The following is a 23,991-nucleotide window of genomic DNA, read 5'->3' as shown; positions in this document are numbered from 1 at the left end:
TATATAGAGAGAAGGTTTTTTGTATTTTGTTTTGGGGTTTTTGGTTTTTTTTGTTTGTTTGTTTTGGGGGAGTTTCTTGTACTTATTTAGAATGGCTGGATGGAGCTTCTCTCTTCTGAGCAGTGTACATATGCTGAAAACAATATACTCACTGATTTGGTATTCAATGAAATAATGGGGGGGAGAGGAAAGTATAACCCATTAAACCATGCAGGAATGAACAAAATACAAAATAGTGAGTGAAGTGAAAGATTATTTCCACATTTTATTTGATTGTGAATATCTGTATAAAAATTGCTTTAAAAGTGAACATTGAACACAAAGGGAAAAAGGTAGGAAGGGAAAGGAAAGAAAATGAAAAGGTAGGCTAAAGATGAATAAATCTTCCAACATGTATTTCTAAGCCTGTTCTAGTATATGACTATTAGAAAAAATTAAAGATTTCTGTTTCTTCTTCAAAAGCTTTAAATTCCCATGCATAACCTTGATAAAGTTTTGGCCTCCATGTTTTAGAAATCAGTATTGTAAACTGTAGGATTACAGACTAAGGACCTATTCAACATAGAAAGATCAGCTCTCCTATGCTTCACACGCAGCAAGACACACAGTAGAAAAACATGGTTTATAGCCTGTAGTCCTGTGTCTTTCAGACAACATGGGCTGAGACAGGTAAGGGCAGTGCCTGAAATCAGAGCGAAAGAAACCTATACTACAAATGAAGAAAAACACAAAAATTAAGATATGATTCAGAGCCTACTGTTATTGTATTTGGCAAAGTTTTAAAAATATGTTGGTTTGAACAAAATAGCAATAGAAAAACTAAAGACTTATATATTTATATAATTTTCCTGAACTAGACAAATGCAAATTTCAGCCTCTCTAGAATCTGTTCCTGATATGTTTACAAATTGCATTTATCCTCTGTACAAGACATATTCAAATATATGTCACATTGGAATATATCTCTGCCCTCCAGGGTGTTAGGAAGAATGCCAAAAGCTAAGTCATGCATCCATGTTCAGAGGTCAGAAGAAGCATTATTCCACCATACATTACAGTGGCAGCCTTTTAAAACAATTGCACAATGGGAAGTTTTATACAGATGTTTGCCCTGTATATAAAATATTTAATTCTTATTTCAAGGGCCTGAATCAATTTTCAACTTATACAAAACAGTTTTCTCCTTACTTATATACATTACATATACTATTCACATACAAAAGATAATTCTACTGAACAGTTAATGTTAGGATATTGAGATAAAATAAAATTTTGCAGATGTAGAAGTGGAATATAAATAGGAAATAATTGGTTATTTAATTACAATATGAATTACAAGCTGAAGTGCCCTAATTTTAATGTTTCATTGATGGAAAGAAAAGAACTTGAAGCTAGAATATGAGTAACTCAATGTAAGTGACTCATTTTGCAGTTTCATAGAACTTTAAATACTCTCCAGATAGACCATAGAAACATCAAATGTCAAATGTCTGATCTTTTAGGTTGAACATTCCCAAGATACAACTTAATACTAATACATATAGTGAAATTCCACTACTGTGGAGATAGTTCAAAAGATTATTTCAATATTACTGAAGACTTTTTAACAGAGTACTCCCCTTCCTCCCTATGACCAAGAGCAAGTAAGCATGGGTGTGATGAATGAAGACAATGCAGGGACATGTGACACTGGGCACCAGACTGTGCGGTAATCCCAAATACACCAGTGAGTACATTTCTAATTCATTTTGTATTGCTACCCTTTTTAGATTTGCTGAACATCAAATACATTAATGTACCCTAATATCCATATGTATTTACTTACTTAGAACAAAGTCTAGCACCAAGAGAAAACACATAAATCTATTGCATTGCCTCTCAAGACAATTTACCCTTGCTACACTATTGGGTAAACATTTATTCCAGTATATAGTATAAGACAATGTTTTAAAATTTGGGGGTGGGGGCATGACCCATAGTGAGAAATATATATTCAACACAGTCACATATTCATATATATGTTATCAAAACAAAGTTTCACAAACCAACATTTACCCTTACTATAAACAATGTGGTATGATATTTTCTATTCCAGGATATTCTGTTTCATTTAAAAATACTAGTCACCATCCATTAAATTTATTTCAGTACTTAAAAATTAGTGGTACGGATGCCTGGATGGCTCAGTCGGTTAAGGGTCTGACTCTTGATTTCAGCTCAGGTCAGGGCCTCGCGATTCGTGAGTTTGAGCCCCTCGTCAGCTCTGGCTGACAACGTGGAACCTGCTTGAGGTTCTCTCTCTTCTTCTCTCTCTGCCCCTCCCTGTTTGCACTCTTTCTCTCTCTCTCCCAAAATAAATAAATAAACTTTTTAAAAGATGAGTTATGACCTGTTATTTGAAAAACACTGGGATAGACTATGACCCTGGGACAGAGTAACAGCAATTAGTTCACACAGAAATCACATTTTTTTTTTAATTTTTTTTTTCAACGTTTATTTATTTTTGGGACAGAGAGAGACAGAGCATGAACGGGGGAGGGGCAGAGAGAGAGGGAGACACAGAATCGGAAACAGGCTCCAGGCTCTGAGCCATCAGCCCAGAGCCCGACGCGGGGCTCGAACTCACCGACCGCGAGATCGTGACCTGGCTGAAGTCGGACGCTTAACCGACTGCGCCACCCAGGCGCCCCCAGAAATCACATCTTAAATCCATTTACATAGGCCTCTAACTAAATGAACAAATAGCAATACTATATTTTTCGAATCAATATTTTAATTTTTGAAGTTTCTGTCATGTTAAGTGTAGGGACACATTATGTAATTACATATATATCTTTTGATGAACTATTTTCATTTTTTTCCCAACAAGAGAGTAATGGTTTGCTTTTCCTAGTTCCACTTAAGTACTTTTCTCCATGCCTTCCCAAGAAAGAAGGAACAAATAGTATTATCTAAGATCCTCTCCAGTTAAACTCTGCTTATGACTAAACTGAATTTGTATTCAACTATTTTAAGAGCAAACATCATATAACTGACATAACCAAATACATTTTATAACTTTCTACAATTTGATTACTTCTAAACCTTAATGTTAGAAGTGTCTCAATACACTTGTGTTGAATCCAAATGTATATAAATGTAAATTGGGAATATTTCTACCTCCAAAGAAAGTCTTTAAAGGGAATAGTTTGCTGTTATTATTTTTACTGAACAATTACTAGAGAGCAATAATGGAAAAAAGAGCTTTCTAGCTCAGCTCTCATATTTGAAGTGACCTTGAACCAGTACAGTCTCTCATGAAAGAGCAATTAACATGGGCTAGCACATTTAGGTGTTAAAATATTTAGGAAAAAATATCAACAATTTCTTCTATAATTGTTTGTAAATATCATGAAGCTCTCTATGAGTGTACAAAAATGCATTTTTTTTCCTGATTTACCATAACTCTTGAGCACAATATCCACAGAAACAAACTTTTCTAATTTTATCAAAATCTAACAGTTAATCCCATGAGCAGAACAACTAAAACTTTTCATGTCCTTTTGATAATTCTCATCTCATTTGAGAATGAGTTAATAAAAGACAGAGCAGTTCATTTTCATGTCAATATTCTTCCCTGGACTATTTATCATATTAATTTTTTTAAAGCAACCTATCCTTCAATAAATGGGGCTGGGAAAACTGAACAGCTACGTGCAAAAGAATGAAGCTGGACCACCTTTTAACACTACACACAAAAATAAATTCAAAATGGATTAAAGACCTAAATGTGAGACATGAAAACATAGAAATTCTAGAAGAGAACACAGGCAGTAGTTTCTCCAACATTAGCCATTATAATCTGTTGGTCTTGAATTTGCTCACCAAGTTCTCAAAAAATGTTATTTATTTTCATTGTTATTTATATTATTATTTGTATCACTGGGGCCACAGAAATAAATGAGACATGGCTGCTTCCCTCAAAGAGCTTATAGACTTCACCTTCAGTACAACATACAATGGCATTATTAAATTCATACAGGGGATGTTCAACCATAACAGTTATTATTTTTCTCCAAGAAAGTAAAGACTCCATTAAAAAAGACATGTGAGCTGATGTTTAAAAGATCAATGTATCTTTTCCAGGCAGACAAGGGGACAAAGTAGAAGTTCAGTTGCAAGTATCAAGACAAGAGACTACTTATTTGAATAAGGGTGAAAGATATTAGTTGAACCCAGAGCAAGACTGACTAGATAATAAATTACAGAACTACTGATTTTGTTCTCCTAACAATCCAAATGTCTGGAAAGAAAACCTCTAAAACCCAGGATGAGATTGAAAATCTTTTTTTTTTTTTTAAATGTTTATTTATTTATGAGAGAGAGAGAGAGAGAGAGAGAGAGAGAGAGAGGCAAAGAGAGACAGAGACATAGAATCAGAAGCAGGCTCAGCTGCTTCTGTCAGCTGAGAGCTGTCAGCACAGAGCCAGAGGCGGGGCTCAAAACCACAAACCGTGAAATCATGACCTGAGCCAAAGTCGGATGCTTAACAAAATGAGCCACTCAGACACCCCAAGTTTGAAAATCTTGATGTAAAAAAGTAGGACTTCTAGAAATTAGAAATTTATATATATATACACATATGAACTATATATATTTATATATATACATTTACATTTATACTTATATGTACTTACATATATAATCCTTAAAAACTCCACATATATTTATATAAAACTCTCTCTCTCTCTCTCTCTCTCTCTGTCTCTCTCTCTCTCTCTCTCTCTCTCTCTCTATATATATATATATACATATATATACATATATATTCCTTAAGGTTAAAAATTCCAAAGATGGGCAAAGCAGTAGACTGGACAAAGGATATAAGAATCAGGGAACAGGCAAAAAGATCTGAAAAAAATCACACAGAACATAGCATAAAATGACAAGGATATGAAAAAAACATGAAATAGGTAAGTTTTAAAATGAGGATAATACGATGAAGTCTAACATATACCTAGATGGATTTCTAGAAGATAAGAATAGAGAAAATGAGGAAGAAGTACTATTTGAAAATAATAGGTAAAAAATTTCCAGAATTGATAAAACAGGATTCAGGAAACACAATGAATCACAAACAGGATAATTAAAGAACAATTAACACCTCCGCATATCATGTGAAACTGCAGAATGACACATTGTTACAGCAAGAAGGGAAAAAAAAAATGATTACCTACAAATGAATGACAAACTAATAAAAATAGACCCCAGAAGACAGTAAATAAAATCTTCAGAATATTAAGGAAAAATCATTATAAATCTAGAGGTGGATACCCAGTAAAATTATCATTCAAGAAACACCCTTCTGACAAACAGAAAGAGAATTTATCACCAAGGCATCCTTTGTAATGGAATTTCAAAGTATATACTTTAGGAAGAAAACCAATGACCCCAGAAAAAAGGTCTCAGATGCAAGAAGGAATCCCAAGCCAAGAAACTAAAGGACATAAACAAATATAAAGAAAATAAAAATAAGATGAGTTTAAAAATCAACTTCATGATTTCTAAGACCATTTCTAATTACATTTTTTAAAAATTTTTTAATGTTTATTTATATTTGAGAGAGAGAGAGAGATAGAGACAGTGCATGAGCAGGGGAGGGGCAGAGAGAGAGGGAGACAGAATCCGAAGCAGGCTCCAGGCTCTGAGCCATCAGCACAGAGCCAGACGTGGGGCTCGAACCCACGAGCTGTGAGCTCATGACCGGAGCTGAAGTTGGATGCTCAACTGACTGAACCACCCAAGCGCCCCTCTAGCTGATTTTTTTTTATACATATTAAGTTGTTTTCTACTTTAGTGTAAGTAAGGGTCATTTTTGGTCTGTATTCATGTAGTTATCCATGCTTTATCCTAAGATAATAACATTTATAACTCTTCATCAATACCCTTCTCCACTCCTGCCACCCCAAATCCTGATAGTTTCACTGACATACTAGAGAGTTGTGATATCAATTAGTATTAATTCTAAGAAGAGGATAAACATCTACATATACACTTTAAAATACAATTAGCAATTTTTAGTCTCTCCATAGTGAGTAAAGACTTGTTCCTTACAACTTTGTAAGAATTATGAAATTAGAGCACTACATAAATATTAGCCTTCTCATCACAAATTAGGACAGTTCTGAGTTGGCCTATATACACAAAAGTCAATTATATGAATTATTTAAACAGAAATAAGCTCATAGTACCTGACTTATACCTGAATTAGACTTGAATACTGAAAAATTTGCAATCTGAAGATAGAAAGAAAGTTTCCTAATAGAAGCAAAATCAACAAATCAAGGGGCGCCTGGGTGGTGCAGTCGGTTAAGCGTCCGACTTCAGCCAGGTCACGATCTCGCGGTCCGTGAGTTCGAGCCCCGCGTCAGGTTCTGGGCTGATGGCTTGGAGCCTGGAGCCTGTTTCCGATTCTGTGTCTCCCTCTCTCTCTGCCCCTACCCCGTTCATGCTCTGTCTCTCTCTGTCCCAAAAATAAATAAACGTTGAAAAAAAAATTTAAAAAAAAAAAAAATCAACAAATCAAGGCAGAGAATGGGGATAGTAAAATAATATTTATAAGCAACATGGAATAATTCAAAGATATTTTTAGATAGCTAAAAGGGTACTGAGGAGTAAGAAACAAAACATTAGAAGATGAACTTTAGTGATAAGAAAACAAGCAGTGCAAGGAGATACTTCATATACACTTGAGTTATAAAAGGACAGTGTTTAAGGGGCGCCTGGGTGGCGCAGTCGGTTAGGCGTCCGACTTCAGCCAGGTCACGATCTCGCGGTCGGTGAGTTCGAGCCCCGCGTCGGGCTCTGGGCTGATGGCTCAGAGCCTGGAGCCTATTTCCGATTCTGTGTCTCCCTCTCTCTCTGCCCCTCCCCTGTTCATGCTCTGTCTCTCTCTGTCCCAAAAATAAATAAACGTTGAAAAAAAAAAAAAAAAAGGACAGTGTTTAAATACTTAAAAAGCAAAGTAAGCAAGTCTAACCAGTTTGGTGTTTTTTTTCTTTAACCCCAGTGATTGTTTTTTAGTGGTATGCTTTACAATGTCATAGGCAAAGTGGCAATAATCTGAGTAGTGACGTAGTTTAAAAAAAAAATGGCTTTTGCTATATTTAATACCCATTTTAAGCAAATTGATTTTCCTATACAAATGCCAAAAATGTGGGAAAGCCAATGGAGAGGGTCACTTTATTTACTTCCCACTTTAGATCTAAAAAACCAACCAACCAAAAACACTTGTGCTCTTAAATTTTTTAATTATCTAAAAATTCAAGGGATATATAGAAAGAAAATATAAATACCCTAGACATGGGGAAAATGTAATTACATTAAAAATGGGAGATGAGATAAAGGCAAAGGATGAGTAAAAATGTGTACAGCTGACCACTGAACAACAGAAGTTTGAACTGTGTAAGGCCATTTATACGCAGATTTTTTCAATAAATACAGTAAATGCATTTTCTCTTCTTTATGATGTTCTTACTAACATTTTATTTTCTCTAGCTTACTTTATTGTAAGAATACAGCATATAATATATATAACATACAAAATATGTGTTAATTGACTGCCTATGTTATCAAGTAAGGTTTCGAGTCAATAGTAAGCTATTAGTAGTTAAGTTTTGGGGGAGTTAAAAGTTATACATGCATTTTCAACTGTGTGCGGAGGCTGGCGCCCCAACCTCTGCTTTGCTCAACTCTCTTACGAAGATGGATTATTCTTATGTTTCCTCAACTACTTATTCCCTTCACAAGCCCAGGACTATTATTTGAATTAAACTGATTTTGATTGAGATGTGAGAATTTATTCTACTACCTAGAAGAACCAAACTCCAATTATTAGAAATATATGTGAATTATCTGTCCCTCTATGTATTATATAATAGAAACAGCCAAAACCGATTTATAGTTAGTATTATACCTATAAATGTTTATTGTTTATTAAACTTATGGTAACAATAGGCACTTAGAAAAGGTCCAGAAGAGGAAGCAGCATAGCAGCTAAGAAAATCTCTAAAACCAGACCACCAGGATTCAGATCCAGTTCTGGTACTTACGACTTACTTAGCCATGTGACTAAGCAAGTTCTTTCTGCCTCAATTTCCTCAAATGCAAAATAGGGATTATAGTGTTTACTTTATATGATTTTTATGAAGATTAATATAAAGCATGCTAACATGCTTAGAACAGTACCAGGGAGTTCTATATTAGTGTTAGTTAGGTAAATACACTTTATCTTAGATAATCCTCCCAACAGTTCTAGAAGATAGATATTTTTACCCCTATTTCAAAGATGAGAAATCTGAAGCTCAGTTAAGACAGGTTAAATAATTTGCCCAAGAGTAGTTTGTTCAACTAATATGAGGTAGGGTTAGGATTTGAATCAAATTTTATATGGCTTTAAAATGTTCCTTCTACTGTGTCACATACTGATTCATTTTCTTAAAACTTAGCCATTTTTCTCCCGATTTTTACATACCACATAAATAACATTAACAATAACAAATTTGGGGTAGAAAAAAATTAAATAACATTCAAGCCTTCTTTCTGAAATCTTATAATTTTCTACATTCTTCTCTAATCTATAGAAAACAAATATGCAAAAGCAGTTATATATTTTGATTTTTTAATCTTAAAGTATGGTTATTACTAGTGCTTACAATATCATGTTGTCCTCTTTCTCTTCCTGGACTACAAGAAGAATATTATACATATCCCAGGCCCTTGTAGTAACTAGTGTTGCCCAAAGGGACATAATCAAAGTGATGGTGTATCATGTCTGGACCAAAGTACAGAAAAGTGAGAGTGATTTCTCCATGCTCTCTCTTCCCAGGTGTAGAGACCAAGCAGATCAGGTGATCCGGTGGTGCAGTTATCTGTAAAATCACTGAGCCTCTGTCAGTCTGAATTCCTGAGCAACTGCATGGAAGAGAAGTTCCCAGTCTCAGCCCTGACCCACATTTATTGTATTTATTGCATGAAGCCACTGAGATTTTAGAGCTGTTACTGCAGGATAGCTTGATCTATCCTAACAAGAAAACAAACATTTTTTTTAATGTTTATTTATTTTTGAGACAGAGAGAGAGGAAGAGAAAGAGCATGAGCGAGCATGAGCGGGGGAGGGGGACAGAGGATCCGAAATGGGCTTAGTGCTGACACCATATGCAGGCTTCAAACTCACGAACCGTGGTATCATGACCCGAGCCAAAGTCAGACACTCAACCAACTGAGCCACGCAGGAGCCCCAAGAAAACATTTTTATATTTATACTTCCTCAAATTTATACTTTCTAGTGATTACATATTTTATTGTTGATGTCATATAGTTTAGTGTTTAGTTAAGCCTTCCTGTAGTATTGGTCACTTAGATTTTTATCTAATTTCTCACTAATGTAAATAATTTTTCATTATTCATATTTATAGAGATTAAATGATGGAAAACTTAAGCATAGAGATAAATTACTGTATTTACATCAAAACAGTGAGCACGACTGGGTAGTTATTTAAAAGTACACCTTTAAAATGCAACAGAATGGTAGAATGTGCTTTTTTATGAAATAAAGAAAGGTCTTAAAGGAAGAATTTAAGAAAAAAGTAGTAAAGAAGACATTCGTTGGTGCCAAAATAGCTAAGTGAGAGCAGAGATTTAAAAATGAAAAGGGATGAAAATAATGGAACTGTGAACAAAAACCAATGAAAAACATCCAAAAGAAAGGGTCAACATTATGGGGACAGAAAGAATGGGAAAAAATGTAGATGCAAAGTTTATATAAGAATTTATGTTTATTTTCTTAATAGTAATTTGGAAAAAATGATAGTAACTTGGAAAATAATACTTTAAAATGCGTTGTATATGTACCTTATTTATGTTTATGTATCTCTAACTTTCCTCAGAATTTTCAAGGAAGGAAGGGGAATTAGGAGAACAAAGAAAGACATAAGACTTCAAATTCTACAGAAAGATTATATCTCATAACTGAGTCAATCAAATAATTGGCAAGCAGCCAGATATATTTAGCTATCACTATCCTAACATCAAGTAACTGAGAAGTACTGATTGCCATTATGTTTTGAAGATACATCTTTATGGCAAAAATCTATAATTTATATGTGAAACAATGTCTTGTAGCCAGATATTTAGTGTTTAGGGTTTATCTCAGCTTAATTTTATTGTCCTTGTTTCCTAATTTTGTCATAGAGGTTATTTTACAGAAAAATTTCAATTGTGTAATTTTAAAATAGACATATGGTAAGCCTTCCAATCAGAAGCCAAATCTGTCAACAGGTCTATTTCATAGTCCCTGAGATTAAACCAGAGGGCGTACAATTTAGAAATAGACAATGGAATTCAAGAGTTTAACAAAATAAGCTGTTAAAGATGGGAGGACTTTAAAATTTTTAATGTTTATTTATTTTTGAGACAGAGAGACAGAGTAGGAGCAGGGGAGGGTCAGAGAGAGGGAGACACAGAATCTGAAACAGGCTCCAGGCTCTGAGCTGTCAGCACAGAGCCTGACTCAGGGCTCTAACCCGCAGGGCTCAAACCCAGCAGCTACAAGATCATGACGTGAGCTGAAGTCCGACACTTAACTGACTAAGCCACCCAGGCTCCCCAAAGATGGGAGGACTTTAAAATGTCGTGATATGACTGATTTTATAAGGAGCTATAGAGTTTTATGAAAGAACCCCTGTCTATAATTTATATAGAGATTTATGTAGTTTACAGAAGTGAAATAACCAGGAAAGTTCAATCATTCCTTTATCAATCATTTGTTCATCAATAGTTAAGACTCATATGACTACTGCTATAGACTATACGTTTGTGTCTACCACTAAATTCATATTTTGAAACCCAACCCCCATTGTAAGAATATCTGAAGGTGGGGTCTTCGGGAGGTAATTAGGTCATTAAGGCAGAGCCCTCATAAAAGGGATTAATGCACTTATTAAAAACACCCCAACAAGCTCCCTTAACGCCTCATACTGTATGAGGACACAGGCAGAATATGGCATCTATGAATGAGGAAGTAGGCCCTCACCAGTCACTGAATCTACAGAAGCCTTAACTTTAAACTTCTCAGCCTCCAGCATTGTGAGAAATAAATTCCTGTTTATAAACCACATAGTTAATAGTATTCTTTGTTACGGCAGCCTGAATGAACTACGACAATTGCTAATAATAATGGCCACAGACAATATTCGATGCTTTTCAAACATCATCTCACTAAACTCTATAGGATATTATCCCCAGTTTGCAAATGGGAAGCTGAGGCTCACAGTAATAAAGTAAGTTTTGCAAGATTACAGAGCTAATGTCAGAAGCAGGATTTGAACTTTGATCTAACTCCCAAACCCATGTTCTTTGCCTCAGCAAAAAGTCAGAAAAGAAGTTGAGCCAGTTTAAACTTTGAAGAATAGTTTTTGAAATAGTGTGGAGGACAGGAAATGAGGCAGTAAGATTAGCACATACAAAGACATAGGAAAAAATTACACTTAATTAGAAAAGCCCAATTGTTTGATATGATTATCATAGTACAAGATACCCAAAAAAGCATAAAAATGAAGTTGGAAAGTGAGGGTGTATCTACATAATAAAGATCTTGGTGTGACTCACATTATTTCCCATCATATAAGCAAAGATTATGAATTATTTTATAATTTAATGCCTTTTAAAATAATTGTTTCTCTGCACAGGAGAAATACTTTAAGCACGGACTCATACATATGGTTCAGAAATGAGAAGCCATCTGATTTCAAACTACTGTGAATTATCTTATGGAGGATATAATATGGCTTTCTAAATCTTAGCTTTTCAGCACAAGTGTCTCTTGCTCCTGACCTCTTCTTCAAGAGAACATTAGACAACGCAAATAATAGGTCCTTAGTAGGACCTATTCAAGAAGAATAGTTCTTGAAATAGTGTGGAGGACAGGAAATGAGGCAGTAAGATTAGCACATACAAAGGCATAGGAACCTATGCTTAGGTTCCAAAGCATAGGAAGCTTAGGAAGCTTAGGTTCCTATGCATAGGAACCAAAAGCATAGGACCTATTGCTATTGCCAGATAGCAATAAATTATTGAAGGTATATATAAAACTTATTGAAGTGACATAAATTAACCCTTAATATATTGTATCCTTCTTTCTTGAAAATCAGTTAGTATTTCTTTTGAAAAAGACCAACAATTAGGATCAGAAATAGGAAATGTAAACACAGGGCACTCAGTTGGTTAAGTATCTGACTCTAGATATCAGCTCAGGCCATGATCTCAAGGTCCTAGGATCTAGCTCCGTGTGGGGCTCTGCACTAAACCTGGAGTCTGCTTGGGATTCTCCCTCTCCCTTTCTCCACCCCCCCCAAGCTCTCTCTCAAAATGAATAAAAATTAAAAAGAAAAAGAAAATGTGAACACTAATCCAGATCTCCTTTTCCTTAGCAGCAAAAAAAGTTTTTAGCTTCAAGAAGTGATTGAGAAAAGCAAATTTAAAAAAGAAAAGAAAAAGTGAATACATCTCATGTATCAAAAGCTAAGCCCTCCATCTAATCAAGTCATACAATTTATTGAGAAAAAAGAGTGCAACATGGGAAGGTTAGGAGTAGATACACATGTGAATGAAGAAACTGGATTTGTATTTAATATAACAGAATTTCATATTTTTAAAAATCTGTGATTTATCTATTCTTTCATATAATCTGTGACAGCTGGTTCTTCATATAATAGAAGTAATGAGAGACATTTTTTTGGACAATCAAAAGAGAAGATTCAATTGAAGAAAGGCATTTGTAATGAAATAAAAACAATGCTTTCTATTTTCATCAGTTGTTGATGGTTTGGTCAAACAACTAACAAGCACAATTTCTTTTTTGTTTTACAAGCACAATTTCAATTCATAATACCATATATTAAGTGACTAGAAATGTATGTCTTCATGATACATCAACTGTCATTGTATTTAGGATCTTATTGTTACCTAATCATAACTACTATATGTCAACATACAGAAGAAAAATAAAAATATCAGCGCTTTCCTATGTGGTAAGCTTCACAGCTTTTTTGCCATTTGTTATGAATATAGTTTAAAATCAAGTTCAATAGTATAACAGATTATCTATGAAAAAACAAAAAGCATGCCTTAAGATGTGATTCTAATTCTATTTTGTTGGCATTAGCTCTTCCCACTCTTCCAGTGAGAAGTTCCAATCTTATGCTTCCCAGGCATATTCATAGAGGTCATCTGATGCAATATCTCCCCAACATAGGAATACCATTTACAATATCACAATATGTCTGATTTTTGCTTGAACAAATCTAGTAATAGACAGCTAAGTACGACATAAGTAAAGCCACTCCATTTTTGGAAAGTGATAATGTTTAGAGATATTGTAAGATTATAAGACCACCTTTGTATTCTCAGGATCGATCTACCTATCATCTATATATCTAAAACAAATGGGATGAAATCATGGCAAGGCAGACTTTGATCTCATTCATTCACTGATTCATTCACTCACAAAATTATATATATAATTATATACTAATATAATATTAATTGACAATTACTTAATAAATTAATGATGCCTCATATAATTATATATATAATTTAGTGAATGACTGAATGAGACCAAAACCGCCTCCCTATGATTTCAACCCATTTGTTTCATTTTTGTTCCCATTTTGGAGCTATGTTACTATTGGTAAGAATGCAATAATACCACTAATGCTTAAACGGACAAATGGGATTATCAAGGTGAATAAAAAGAGCATTCCAGGAAAACGGCACAACTTGTACAAAAGCAGGTGGTATCAGTGACTTCAAAAGATATACATCCCCAGTCTTTTTCATGACAGGCTTTTTTCTTTAGATATCCCATGATTATAACATCCTGATGAAGAAAGCATTAACACTGCGACTTTTACTGTAATTTTTTGTATGAGGAAAATAAGATACATTCAAGTTTTCCAGCAAGGCAATAGTAGAACTAGAACTAGAACTAAAATTTTGGCTTTTCTGATGGCCATTTGAATGGTCAGTCACTAGATAATTCTAACTCTACATTCTGAAACTGTTAGTCCCTAGCTGTCCAACTTTTCTCAGCACTGCTTGTAATTACAGTAATAATAAGAACTAACAACAACAACAACAAAGGTTTTGTAAGGTTTGCAATGTGCCAGACACAGTGCTAGAACTTTACAGACATTTATTCATTAGGAATCTTTAAAAACCAATGAGTATTCTGAGACTTAAAGAGGCCCTGAAACTTTCCCAGAACCCTCAGCAATTAAGGGCCATAGACCGGTTTGAAGCCAGGTCAATACTCTTAACCAATATGCTACACTGCAAAGGCATTATATTAGTTATTCATAAAATCTAAAGTTCCTTAATTTAACTTTAAAATACTTGAGTCTGGTTCAACCTATTTATGGTACCTATTTATGTACCTCAGGTAATATAAATTCCTAATGGTGTCCAAAGTAACATAAGCCTTATTTTTCCATGAACTTGTCATACTAATTCCTTATTTTGTTATTCAACAAAAATGTATTAAGTAGTTACCATGTGCCAGGCAATGTATTTGTAGTAGCTTTAAAGAAAAAAGAGGGTCGCCTAGGTGGTTCAGTTGGCCAAGAGTCCAACTTCAGTTCAGGTCATGATCTCACAGTCTGTGAGTTCGAGTCCACAGTGCAGAGCCCACTTCAGATCCTCTGTCCACCCCTCTCCCTACCCTTCCCCTGCTTGTGTTCTAAATAAATAAATAAATAAATAAATAAATAAATAAATAAATAAATAAAAATAAAAGAAATGAGACACTGCCTTTGCCCTTAAACTGTTCATAGTCGAGATAGGAAAATCAATGACTACAATGTAGAATGCATTGTGCTTCAATTAAGGTAAATACTGGGATCCAGAGGAACATTAGGGAAAATCACCTAATTCACTCTAAAGGAATAGGGAATGTTCCAGTTGCAGGCAATGCTTAATCTAAGTAAATCTTGTGGCATAATAGTTAGCCAGGCAAAAACAAAGAGAAATGAGGGGCCAAAGGCATTATAGGCAAAAAGGAGAGCATTTTAAAGGTTTGAGAGAGTCTGTCTCTATTTTAGACTGAGTTTAATTAAAGATGGTTAAGTTTAAATGTCACTTCCTCATAGGGGCGCCTGGGTGACTGACTCAGTCTGTTAAGCGTCTGACTTCGGCTCAGGTCATGATCTCACGGTTTGTTGGTTCGAGCCCCGCATCAGGCCCTGTGCTGAAGCTCAGAACCTGGAGCCTGCTTCAGATCCTGTGTCTCCCTCTGTCTCTGCCCCTCCCCCACTTGCTCTCTCTGTCTCTCAGAAATTAACGCTAAAAAGAAATTTTTAAATAAATAAAAATAAATAAATGTCACTTCTTCATTCCTCAAAAAATTACAAATAGAACTACCATATGTTGCAGTAATTCCACTTCCGGATATATATATCCAAAAGAAATAAAATCATGATCTCGAAGAAATAGCTGCACTCCTATGTTCATTGTCACATTATTCATAATATCCAAGATAGGGAAATAATCTAAGAGTCCAACATAGGTAAGTGGGTAAAATAAATATAATGGAATATTATTAAGTCATGAGAAAGAAGGAAATCTTGCCATTTGCGACAGCAAATGTGGTTGGATGGACTGAGGGCATTATGTAGTCAAATGCTCTACCACTGAGCTATACCCCTGGAACTGAGGGCATTATGCTAAGTGAAATAAGTCAGACAGAGAAAGACAAATACTCTCACTTTTCTGAACCCTGAAAATTATCTTGAAGGTAATGGGGAGCTTTAGAATGAATGTAAGTAAGCAAATGCCAGTCGCTGCTTTACATTCTGGAAAGAGTACTAAGGCAGCTGAATGATGATGAGTAGGTTACTTTGGGGATGGGTAACAGGAAGAAAAAGAAATATCAGTTAAGAAATGATTACAATAGTCCCGGTGAAAAAAGAATATGAAATCACACTAAGGTCAAGACTATGGAAAGAAGGGGTAAACTTTAGACTCCCTAAGAGAAAGAATCTACATAACTTAGTAACTGGATGTAAGGTTAGGATTTAAAAAAAAAGTGGAAACAAAAGGTCATCATGCTATGGAAGACAAAGAGGTTTTGAAGAGAAAATAGTAAGTTAGTTCGGGACATACCAAGTTTGAGGTGTTTGTAAGATAAATGAGCAGAGATGTCTAATAAGATGCGATATCTAGAACACTAGACAGAGATTAGGATGCAGAAACAAACTATAGGTTTGGAATTCTATTTATCCTACTCTATTCCATTCGATTCTAAATTTTTTTTAATTTTTTTAAATGTTTATTTATTTTTGAGAGAGAGACAGAGAGACAGAGTGTGAGCAGAGGAGGAGCAGAGAAAAGGAGATACAGAATATTAAGCAAGCTCCAGACTCTGAGCTGTCAGCACAGAGCCCAATGCAGGGCTCAAACCCATGAACCATGAGATCACGTCCTGAGCTGAAGTCAGACACTTAACCAACTGAGCCACCGAGGGATCCCTTCCATTCTATTCTACAATCACCACGTACAGCAGCAGTTCTCAATTTTGGCTGTTCATGATATTCACTTGGAAAACTTTTTGTAAATTAAGAAGCTGGGTTCCATCTCCATAGACTTTAGTATTTCTGAGATAAGCTTGGGGCCTCAATGTTTTTAAAAAGCAAAACATTTGATTCTGATGTATAGTCACAATTAAGAATCACTGGCGGGTAATTTCAGTCATGAGTATAGATTAGCACATGATTTTCAAACAGTACATTGCACCGATTAGGGAAGATAGAGAAGAAACTATCAGAAAGATTATGGCAATAATAACTATAATTTATTGAGCACTATGGCAGGAACTGTGCTAATGACTCTACATGTATTATTTGTAGTGGAAGAAAAACCCAAAAAAGGGTGTAATGAAAGTCAGTTAACACCTCTGCCAAGAAGTCTTCCCTAGAAGTTTCAGTTTGCCTTGACATCTCTTATCTCAATTCAGCATTTAGAATATACTAACTTATACATGGCTATCTAACTCACATTTACAGAACCCTACGCAGTAAAACAAAGTGGTTAAGAGCAGAAGCTCTAGAGCTTGACTTTCCAGTTTGGATCTTATATCATGATATCCTTTGCTGGCAATTTTAATCTTAGGCAAACTACTTAGTTTCTTACTTAGTATACTATATATAATTAAAGTATAATGTGTATGTATGTATACACCCTATGTCCTAAATATGTGTGTATGTGTGTGTATATACATAAGATCTTTGACGAGACAGATTTGTTTTATATCTTTTGTAGGTTTTATAACTTTCTCCTCAACATTACCTAGTCCAGTGGGGAGTAATTATAGTGACTAGCACTTGGTAAGCTAAGCACTGTTTCAGGTTACCTTACTTTTATTAATTGATTAATTCAATTGATTTCATCAGAAATCTAGACATTAGTACATCAGCATCCCAACTTTACAGCTGGCAATCCTGAGGAAAATAGAGCTCAAGTAATGTTCCTAAAATAAACATTGCCAGTAAAGTGGAAGATATGGGATCCAACAAAGGGAATCCAGCTTGATAACTCTAGCTGTTAAGTATTATGCCATATTGCCTCCCTTTATACTAGGCAATAGACTCAAATTCTTATGAGATTGAATAATTTTTTTTTAGAAAAAAGAAATGGATACGAATAGATGTACACCTTTAAATGCAGCACATTTTGCAATGTGCTTCATTGAAACCAGGCCCTTTTTGCCTTTTATTTTTTTTTTAATTTTTTTTTTCAACGTTTATTTATTTTGGGGACAGAGAAAGACAGAGCATGAATGGGGGAGGGGCAGAGAGAGGGAGACACAGAATTGGAAACAGGCTCCAGGCTCTGAGCCATCAGCCCAGAGCCTGACGCGGGGCTCGAACTCACGGACCGCGAGATCGTGACCTGGCTGAAGTCGGACGCTTAACCGACTGCGCCACCCAGGCGCCCCCTTTTTTGCCTTTTAGAAAGAAGAGTTTGATAAAGACATATTCAATTATCTTTAATTCTTATTTACATTCTGTATTATCATTTTTGAAATGCTTGGGGTGGGGGAAGGATCACATCACTAAATGTCTTTTATCTACTTTTTTTTTTTTGAGAAAAAATGTTTAAATGTTTTAAAGTTTTAAAGCAACCCAAAGCCCAATGATCTCCAAGGTTTCTCCCAGAAATGAATCTATGATTCTAAAACAAGTACTGAAATTTTATTGGATCCCTACTAGAAGTATTACCCTTTCCCAGGCAATGTGAAGTCATAAGGATTAATAAGAACCTCACAAGAACGAGAAAATGAGGTTTTAAAGTAATTCAGACTTCTATAGAAAGAAACAGAATATTCTCAATTATATGGGTCTGTTAAAAATAGAGCCAGAAGAGCTACTGTGTCCGGTTTCATTTTTACTCACACTGGTGGTATTCCATGCGTTTCACTTCTGACATACTTTATATGGATTATGTGCTAAGTAAGAGTATTCAATTCCAATCTTTTCACAATTCCCAGGCACAAGTATCATCTTCCTGGGTCTGATAACAAAGTCACACCCCAGCTGTCACATTTAAAGGAAATCTGCTCTTGGATGTTACCCAGCTTTTTTACTAACCACAGGCAATACTGAAATGCTTCTGGTGTATGGAGGAGATTTAAAGGCGATATTAAAAGTATTTAGCAATGATGATTTATATTATCATTTCTAAATGAACAATGAGTAAACCTAAAATATCCCTGAAACTTCCATGATTATAAACAGCATTTCTAGTTCCAATTTTCCCTAAGACAAAGTCTTTATTATCCAAATATTCACCATAGTGACATGTATATTCATTGTATTAAAATGATCCCTCTAGATTGTCCTTGGTCTAGTAAATGTCAAAAATAAAACCAAAGCTAAATCAGATTACCTACCAATAAAATAGAGTTTACATCAGGGACAAGCAGGAGGTCTCTTAGGATCTGAAATCTAGGACTTTTGAGTGGTTGTGGATAGACAGAAATGCTCTCACGTGCAATTTTGATAGAGAATTTTATTAAAATCCTTCATTTTGCTTCTACCCCCTACCTTGTCTACTAACTACTAAATCTACTCAGGAATTTAATTTTCATTTTCAAAGTCTCAAGAGGGTTAGAGCTCTAAGAATGACTGCAGAATATAGGTGCTGCTCTTTTGGTTTTTTATTTTATTTTCTCCCAATAATAAGTAAATCAACATAGACATATTCTCGGTTTAGAAATCATAATCTAACATTCAAGACTCTGTACCATCTGGTCCCAACACACCTTCCTGTGTTAGCCTGAATTCTCCTACCGGGCTATAGCCAAAATGAACTAGTCCATACTAGTCAAACATACTATTTGCTTTCTGCTTCCATGTCTTTGTTCATGTTGTTTCCTCTGCCCCAAAGGACCTTTCCCATCTTGGCCAGTCTTGGTCTACCTCAGATGCCACCTTTTCAGACTTCCCTACCTTATCATCTAGCCTCTCCTCTCCTGTCCCCATTCAGCTTGAAATATTCTGCCTACAGAATTCACAGCATCATGATTTACGCTTCTTTCTTCTCTCTTTTGAATCTCTAAGGCACTTACTACTTTCTACATTCTGTTGTAGTGCCTTGTATTTAGTGTTTATGACTCACTACCTGTGACTTCCTGAAGCAGGGACCTATTGGTCTTTATATCTCTCCCCAGTACTGTGCTTACTAGAACATCATAGTATTTTGTATGTTTGTTTGAAGAAATTGCACTGTGCTGAGATTTGATTGACCCTGTGCCAATTTGAAAGAAATAGCTACACACTGAGAAAATTGCTCAAGAGAAGAGAACTAAAAGGCAAAGAGATCATAAAATGTAACACTTAAGCAGGTATATTTCATCCAACTATCAAATTACTCACTTGGACTCTGGGGCTTGACAGAACAGCATGAGTTTGAAGTGCCCAGGTACACTTATATGTGGATTTTTTAAAATATAAATACAGTACACAGTACTGTAAATGTATTTTCTCTTCCTCATGATTATCCTAACATTTTCTTTTCTCTAGCTTACTTTATTATAAGAATACAGAATGTAATACATATAACATACAAAATAGGTGTTAATTGACTGTTTATGCTATCAGTAAGGCTTCCAGTCAACAGCAGGCTCTTAGTAGTTGATTTTAAGGAAGTCAAAGTTATGCACAGATTTTCAGCCGTGCAAGGGGTCATCACCCCTCCCCTCCGCATTGTTCAGGGGTCAACTGTAGATATTTTTACATTAAATAAACACCAGCAATTCAAAATAGCATACTCTATCAAATAGGAACTTGAATTGGTCTATTCACATACAGTATTGGATTTATAACACATATCATTTTAGTCTTTCATCTAGAATAAAAACATTAACCAATAAAACTAAAATGAAACAAATAAAACAAGTGTGTTTAACTGTCAGTGAACGTTTTTGTACTGGACATTTTTTTAATGCTTATTTTTGAGAAAGAGAGCACAAACAGGGTAGGAGGAGAGAGAGAGAGAGAGAGAGAGAGAGAGAATCCAAATTGGGTTCTGTGCTGACAGCAGAGAGCCTGATGCCAGGTTCCAACTCATGAACCACAAGATCATGACCTGAGCCGAAGTTGGACGCTTAATTGACTGAGCCACCCAGGGACCTCTTGGACATTTTTAATGATTAAAAAAATAACTCAGATCATTAAGTCTAAGCTATATAACTTCTCTATTATTCCCCTTAAACCTGGATATTTACTCCTGAATTTTAATATTCAACTACAATTAAGGAAGACCTGCAAAGCCCCCATAATCTTTTTTTTTGTCATGAATGAAGTAGTTGGTGTAATATAAGAAAGCAAAGAATCTTTACACAGAATACAAACAGAAACTTAAGTCAGCCTATAAGCAGATGCAAAAAAAAAAACTTTAAACAACATTTTTCATCAAATCACAATTCTTATAGTTAATAAATGTTATAATGCAATCAGATGTAGGATGTTTTTCCTTGTTTGCATTTTTATAGCCATCTTTATTTCAGTATACCATATGTTTTTGACTCAATTTCTTATTTGATAAGGAAAATGAAGGAAAGGTAACAAAACTAAACTACATGACTACTATTACTAACACCTGCTGATAGCTCATCCTAGCTCAGAGAATGTACATACTAATGTCTGTCAACATATAATTTTGGCAATAATGTGTTTGTTATAAATACCAGGTAGTTTTACAAATGTTTTATATATATCACCTCATTTCATCTTCACAACACTCTTAGAGATAGGTACCATTATTATTTCTATATTACAAATGAGGGAACGGATACCCAGAAAGGTTAAGTAACTTGCCCAAGATCACATAGCTGGTAAGTGGTATAGCTAAGATCTGAACCCAGTGAACATGGCAGTCCAGATACTCAACCACCATACTTACCACATCTTACTGCAGCCAGCTAGCTGTTACAAACCAGGAGAATTTGAAGTCAATTTTCTCTTGCTCTGATACAAGAGAACAGGCACTTTGTAGGCACTACGGGGCAGTGTGCCCCACTTCAGGATTCTGGGAGAAACAAGGGTTTTGTATCCACTCTACCCACCTCCTTGCTACTTTTAGCCAGCATACTGGTGTGAAAGTGAAAAGAAGTGGTGCCTGGATGTGCAACAGCCAGCTGGCTAAGGCCTACGTCCATATAAGTTTCTCTCAGTCCCCTTTCTCAAATCCTAAAGTGAGTCTCATTCGCCCCATTTTATCGAAAAAACTCCCTAATGACCTAGTTAGCATCAAACGCTCCCAAACTTGCGAGTCTTGATTTCCAAAGTTTAATCCCTATGAAGTCAAAGTCCCCTTCCATAATACACAATGAGACTAGACTGGTCACATCCCTCTTTTGAGCTAATTGTTAAGGTCCCTGCTTCTGTTTCCTGCCAATGGGTTACATCCACCTTTACTCTCAACATAAATTGCCAACTATGGCTCATAAAACACACAAAAATATTTTACAATGCCTTGATACAATAAATTATGCATTATAGAGTTACATGTAACTCATCCAAGGATTCATTAGTTTATAAATCAAGTTAAAACTGATCGTAGCATACCGTCTTTGAAAAGTCAATTCAAAACATGAGCATGGCTCATTGCGTATATTTTCTCAGAATCTCCTTGAAAGCAAAACACAACTTTTTCTTTGCTGTACTTCTCACAACACCAAATGCAGTATTGTGCAAATTCAGTCCACATAATGTTGACTAAACGGAACAATTTCTCAAATCGTTGCTTATAGACAGCTTACCTTTAGAAAACCTTTCTGATGTAAAATGTTTGTGTAAAATAGTAAAGACAGAGGCAGCCATTGTAAAAAGCAGATGACCAATCATTGCTGGGCAGACTTACAATCAAATCCATTCAAAAGGTCAAGATCATCTGGCCACACAGGAAAAAGGGTTGACATTAAATTTAACTGTCCGTGACATTCTAACCAATCTTTACTTTTTAAGGTAATGCATTTTGACATAGCAACAGAGAGAACTTTTTCTCCAACATGTAAAAGAAATGACAACTCTAAGGCAGTAGCTTTTTTACCTTACGAAATTATTGAGATATCCTGTAAGTGCCACTAAAGGAAAATAACCAAAAATCTTTATGGTTTAGTTTTTTTGAAAGGTCATAAATACAGTGAAAAATAGCAGAATGCTGTAAAACCAATACCTAGAAGAATCCCAAAGCAATGCCAAGAAACAGAATGTACTCATAGCGACTAATACATGCAAATACTGGAAATAAATTCTAACAGATTAAACAGGTTTTGTAGCAACTAAAAGGTATATCCAAATCATTCCAAAACTAATCAAGCTTAAGAATATGGCAATCTTCCCTACTAATAAGAATATAAGCTGGCTAAGTAGCCTGAATAACATATAAATTATAGCCAATATCAGTAGGTATAATTTTTAATGTGTTTTTAATTAAAAAGGAGAAACCAACCCCTTAACTGAAGTAAATCACTGTTTCAGACTCCCACTTCTGTCTCTTGATAAACATACTCCTTTTCATTACTATAGCATCACTCTGATGAGGCATTAAATCCTAATCATGCTACAAAATCATGAAAACAAAGCCATCTTTCTGTTGAGAAATGCTGCAACATTCTTTTTGCTTATTTAAAATGGAATACCTGGTCAAATATCTAACAAGCCCTCTAAAACTAAGGAAGAAATATGTGTAATGTAAAAAAATAAAATATCCTTTTCTTCAAAATTGTAATGTCAGACACGGGCACAGTGTCTTATCCAATTCTGAAGATATGTTATAACAAAACCAAGTTAAATGCATTATACCTTAATAAAAATAGTTTAAGATAACCAGCAGAGTTTCAAGATAAAATGGACATATAAATCCAAATTCTTTGCTGTGATGATGCCCTACTCTTTGTAATTAACATGTTTAATGTAGTCAAGTCTTTTAATTTTGAAAATGAAACTAAGCTAATGCGGAGTATCTTTGTATCAAAAAATCTGAAACAAGCTTAAATGTCACAAGCATTCTTTGTAAAAAAACAACAACAACACAAAGCAAAAACAAAAAATAGATTTATCATCTGCTTTCAGCTACAAGCAATGCCTTCAGCAGACATCTACATTAAGAGGAGTAAGAGCATCATTATTTCAATAGATCTGGGAAATAATTTAAACTTATGCCTTTTAAAACAGTTCAGATACTGCAATATAAATTTTAGGAAATTAGCTTAGATGCGGGCAAACACGATTCTACTCATCAAAGTTGTATTCCTGTGTGGTTGTACAATGGTAGCAACATCTATTTCTATGCTTAAGAAATCCCAGATTAAAAAAATTTTTAATATTTCACTATCTATAAGCAGCCAGCTATGATGTATCCTTATCATACTGAGCAAATTGTGCTATTTTTATCATT

The 23,991-nt window shown here is 35.0% G+C and overlaps 1 protein-coding gene across 7 annotated transcripts in view; it reads right to left on the bottom strand.

Annotated features, from left to right (window-relative positions):
* Positions 1 to 23,991, bottom strand: part of SLC4A10 (solute carrier family 4 member 10) — a 297,649-nt gene that overhangs the window by 190,975 nt on the left and 82,683 nt on the right. The gene's annotated exons all lie outside the window — the stretch shown is intronic.

The sequence above is a fragment of the Prionailurus bengalensis genome, chromosome C1 (assembly GCF_016509475.1).
Source record: "Prionailurus bengalensis isolate Pbe53 chromosome C1, Fcat_Pben_1.1_paternal_pri, whole genome shotgun sequence".
NCBI classification, from domain to species: Eukaryota; Metazoa; Chordata; class Mammalia; order Carnivora; family Felidae; genus Prionailurus; species Prionailurus bengalensis.
This window is presented reverse-complemented; position numbering and strand designations above follow the sequence as displayed.